General features: G+C 47.1%; 1 pseudogene; it reads right to left on the reverse strand.

Annotated features, from left to right (window-relative positions):
- The window catches only part of LOC102852180, a 33,170-nt pseudogene that overhangs the window by 804 nt on the left and 27,559 nt on the right, over positions 1-4,807 (reverse strand).

Consider the following 4,807-nt stretch of genomic DNA (forward strand, 5'->3'; position numbering starts at 1 on the left):
CGACCCCGCCGCCGCCCGGGCCGCCTGACGCGCGGAGAGCAGAGGCCGCGGGGGCTGGGACCGGTAACCCTGCGCCCCCCACCCCAGCCTGACCACAGGCCCTGGAGATACGTCCTCCCCGATGGGCGCCCCCTTGGCTGCAGCACCCAGCGTCTCCGGAGCTGTCCTCCAGAAGAATGGAATGGGGGGCCTGGATCCCCGCCCCTCGCAGATCCTCTGCGATCAGCCTGGGTCCCCTCCACGGGCAGGCTTGTCTGCTGCGCTGCCTGACCTCTGCTGCCTGACCCTCGCCTCGTAGAATTCTGAGCGCAGAGCCCACAGCTCCCCCCTCTGCTCTTCTCGCTGCATCTCTGTCCATCTGTCCAGCTGCAATAAACTCCAGCCCCATCTGCCTGTCTCCTGCTGTGCTGTGTGTGTTGTATCGTCTGGGGAGATGCCTCTCTTCCCCACATTTGTGAGCGGAAGTCCTCCTTGAGGTCTGACCTTTTCCTGGCTCTGCTTGGGGGCATAAGCACAGGCTTTTCTCCTTCCGTGGGTGGGGGGTAGTCTCTTTCCTTGTTCATCTTGGGTTTTGGCCTGATGTGGGGAGAAGAGGCACTTTGCAACAGAGTGGCTAGCGGTCAGACAGTGGGAAGGATTTTCCAGTTGGGTGGGTGCTTGAGGAGAAGGACAGGAGCCTTTCTGGGGAGAAGAGAGAAGGGATGGTTTTGCTATTTTTAGAATTCTGGTGTCCAGGACCCAAGTTATGTCGCTCTGACCTCGGGATGCGGTTGAGAGGTGCCATCAAGTCCATCCTGACTCATAGCCTCCTTGTAACAGGGAAAGGGCCCCTTTATCTGCAGGACAAAGATAACGGCCATCAGCTTCAGTCAAAAAGGCAGCCTTAGAAACCCCGCAGGGGCCTCCTGCTTTGTCCTGTGGGGCCACTATGAGTCAGAGTCAAGCGGATGTAGAAGGATTTGATGTGTTTTGTTGTTATAACTGTACTAGCAGACTTCCAGGTCTTTCCCCCGAGGATTTGCTGGGTGGGTTTGATCTAACAGCCTTTGCGTCAGCCGCCTAGCATTTCTTCAGAGGGCTCCTCAGGATGTTACTGGAAGGGAAGGCACCTTCCTTTCTTCTTGGGGTCTGAGGGATGAGGGTGCCAGTCTCGAAGAAGTTATCAGAGATTCACAGGCCACCTCCCGACCCAGAAGTGTGGCCGAGAGACCAATCCTCTCCGGCTCCTGCTGGAGGAGAAGGGAGATAGAGCCCATTTTCTCACCCAGGAGACAGGCCTGGCATAGAGGCAGCTGATTATATGTCAGCCTGACCCTTCAACTAGAGACTTGACCCTGAAAGTGAAGCCAAGCTTTCTTCCTCATACTGGGACTTCTGGGAATTTCCATAACTCTGCATGTCTCCCTTCCTATCCTTGGCCATCTGACCATGTCCCCCCCACACCCAAAGGAATAAACGAATTAAGATTAAAGTACAGAAAAGAAAGAAGCCAGCACCTCTTTACCGCCAACACAAGTGTCTCGGTTCTCATGCTGCTGTAACAAAACCCCACAAGGTGGTGGTGGGGTGCCTTCTGCAAACAGACAGACATTCTCCCATAATTCAGAAGGTTAGAAGTTTGAATTCTGGGGGAAGATTTCCTGTTCCTGTCGGCTCTGGAGGGAGGTCCTTGTCTTCAGCTGTCCCCTGGGTCTGGGAAGATCTCCATATAGGGACTTGGGTTCATAGGAAGCATCTGCTGCTCCTGTCTGGGTGGTATGAGGTTCTTCTAATCTCTGCTCAATTCTCTTTGATCTCTTGTAAGAAAAGGTAATGTAGGCCACACCCAAAGCAAACTCCTTACAAGGGGTTAGGACTCTGACTTGAGTAACATTGTTAGATCTAACCCCAACCCTCCTCCCTTATTACTCATTGGCTGATCACATTGTGGAAGATGTTTACATCATTCTGTAAAGGCAGAAAAATGGAGATTCTAAACATTCAGCCAAAGTTTAGGGGCCTAAAAAGTTCTTTATTAAGTGCATAGGTCAAGAATGTTAGCTAATGCTTAACTCGTTCTGACCCTGAGGGGAAACAAAGATTGCATTTATTTACAGAGATTGGGCATCCGAGAGGGTTACACAAAATTCATTGTGGTTGGCAGTTGAGATTTCTTCACATTCGGGAGTCATTGTTTTCCAACTTCTCATGGGTGTCCAGGGCCTGGGCTAAGTGCAGAAGGAGTGGTAACCAAACTGGGTCACTTTGTACTTGTTGTTGTTGTTGTTATGTGTCGTCGAGTCCTTTGCAACTCATAGCGACCCTATGTACAACAGCCCTAAACCCTGCTCTATCCCGTGCCAATCTCATTGCCTCTGACACACCCATCCCGATTACCCCAGTCACTGAATCAATCCACCTCATAGAGGGTCTTCCCCTCCTGCGCTGTCCCCCCACTCTGCCCAGCATGATGTCCCTCTCTAAAGACCTGTCTCTCCTTACAACCCCAGAATCCTTGCCTCCAAGGAGCAGCCTGGTTTAACCCCCTCTAGGATGAATCTGTTTGTTTTCTTGGCAGTCCATGGTACATTCAATACTCTTCTCCAGCAACATTTTGTACTAGAACATAAAATTTAGCAGCACATCTTATTGCCAAATTATTGAGGCATACATTTCTTAAAATGGCTGTTGGAACAAAATGATTTCTCTAATGCTAATATATACAATGGCTTCTCTAATGCTGTAATATAAGCTGCAACTACATTCCTTCCTCCTTTTTGTATACATTCAAATCATTTGAGTGAATGTCAGGGTCTTCAGTTGCTAGGGGCTCATAATACTGATAAGAACAGAAGTTTAACAGACCCAGTCTGACTTTGAACAACTGGATTATGTGATTAGGGATGCATGATCTAATTGAGATGAGGAGAAGTATTAGGGATCTTGAGATTTCAGTGAGGAAGGAAGTTAACCTAGGGTTCTAATTAAACATTTTCTGATACTAAGACTGAATTTTTTGTTCTGAGTTTTTAAAAATACACTTTTTTTTGCCAGAATATTACTAATAATAACACTTGACTGATTGGCATAAATGCAACAGGTTTCTATTAAGAGAACACCCCCTCCCCCAGGAGACAGACAAGAGATGTGAACTTTAGGGAGCTCTGTGGGCCTGGGGTCAAGAAGCTATGCTGCAATCCCGAAGGCTCGCAGTTCGAATCCACCAGATGCTCTGCTGGAGCCAGTCGGATCTGGTTTGACGATACACAACAAGGGAAAAAAAAAGATGTAAATGTCACCAGTTCTGGAGTATAACTTCGGCTAGGGATTTAACTTGGCCATTCTGAAAGGAAACGGCATACTGAAGGCTGTTAAAATGCTTGCATGTCTCTCTGGACTAGCGCTGTAGTGGAAAGAGCTGCTGATCTGGCAATGCTGTTGTCGTTATGTGTTGTTGAGTCATTTGTGACTCATAGCAATGCTATGTACAGCAGCTCCGAACTCTGCTGTGTTTTGAGCCAACTGCATTGTCTCTGACACACCTACCTCCTTTACCCCAGTCACTGAGTCAATTCATCTCATCTAGGTTCTTCCTCTGTTGCACAATCCCTCCACCCTTCCAAACATGATGTTCCTCTTCAAGGACTGGTCTCTCTTTGCAACATGCCCGAAGTATGTCAGAGCTTCAGAATCCCTGCCTCCAGGGAGCAAGCTGGTTCACCCTCTCCAGGATGAACCTGTTTGTTCTAGCAGTCCATAGGATAGTCAATACTCTTCACCACAACTCAGCGGCATTGATTTTTCTTCTGTCATCCCTAGTCATTGGCCAGCTTTCTGATGCATAACAAGTAATTGTGAAGACCATGGCCTGGACCCGGTGCACCTTAGTCTCCATACTGACATTGTTGCTCTTCAGAACTCTAGAGAGGTCCTGGACAGCAGATTTTCCTGATGCAATTCGTGTTTTGATTTCCTGACTGCTGGTACAAGAGTATTGATTGTGGAGCCAAGCAAGTTGAAGCTGTTAACAATTTCAGTCTCTTCTCTATCAAGATGCTATGCTGTTAATCGGCCCAGTGGTGAGAATCTTTGTTTTCTTGATGTTGAGCTTCAATTCATATTGAAGGCTGCAGTCCTTGACCTTCTGTAGCAAATGCTTCAGGTCCTCCTCAGTTTTGGCAAACAAGGTTGTGTCATCTGCATAACGCAGGTTCTGAGATCTAAAAAAAAAAATAAAAATTAGGTATTACAGGGAAGATGTATTTGACAACATGGGAACCTGGCAGATTAAGAAATTGGTTTCTAAAAAAAAAAATTAAAAAAAAAAAGAAATTTGTTTCTGGAGAGCTCTTGTGGCCTAGTGGCAAGAAGCTGTGCTGCAATCCTAGAGGTGAGCGGTTTGAATTGACCAGATCCGATTTGACAGTGCACACACACACACATAAAAGAAATTTGTTTCTCTTAGCTATTATTAGTATGCAATTAAGAGAGCACTTGGACAAAGACACATACAATATAGGTTTGGTTACTAGTGACTTTTTTTTTTTTGACAGTTTTATAACTTTATTTGACAATCAGCTATTAGTTTTCATCCACATTGACGGTCTGTAGATTTTTGAAAGTCGTCACAGGTACATAGGTAACCAGTGTACACAGCTTGTTTGGGGAACCTTCATCCTCATTATGTTTTCTGCACAACCGTACACGGATGTGGGATGGGACCTTCCTTATTCCTTTGGCCCAGACAGCTTTGTTAAGCCTGGTGTCAATGCGAACATCTGGTGTTCCCATCTCCTTCATGGCAAATTTCCGGATCTCCTTTAGTGCC

The sequence above is a fragment of the Elephantulus edwardii genome, unplaced genomic scaffold, assembly GCF_000299155.1.
Source record: "Elephantulus edwardii isolate Elephantulus edwardi_28Jun2011 unplaced genomic scaffold, EleEdw1.0 scaffold00236, whole genome shotgun sequence".
Taxonomy (NCBI): Eukaryota; Metazoa; Chordata; class Mammalia; order Macroscelidea; family Macroscelididae; genus Elephantulus; species Elephantulus edwardii.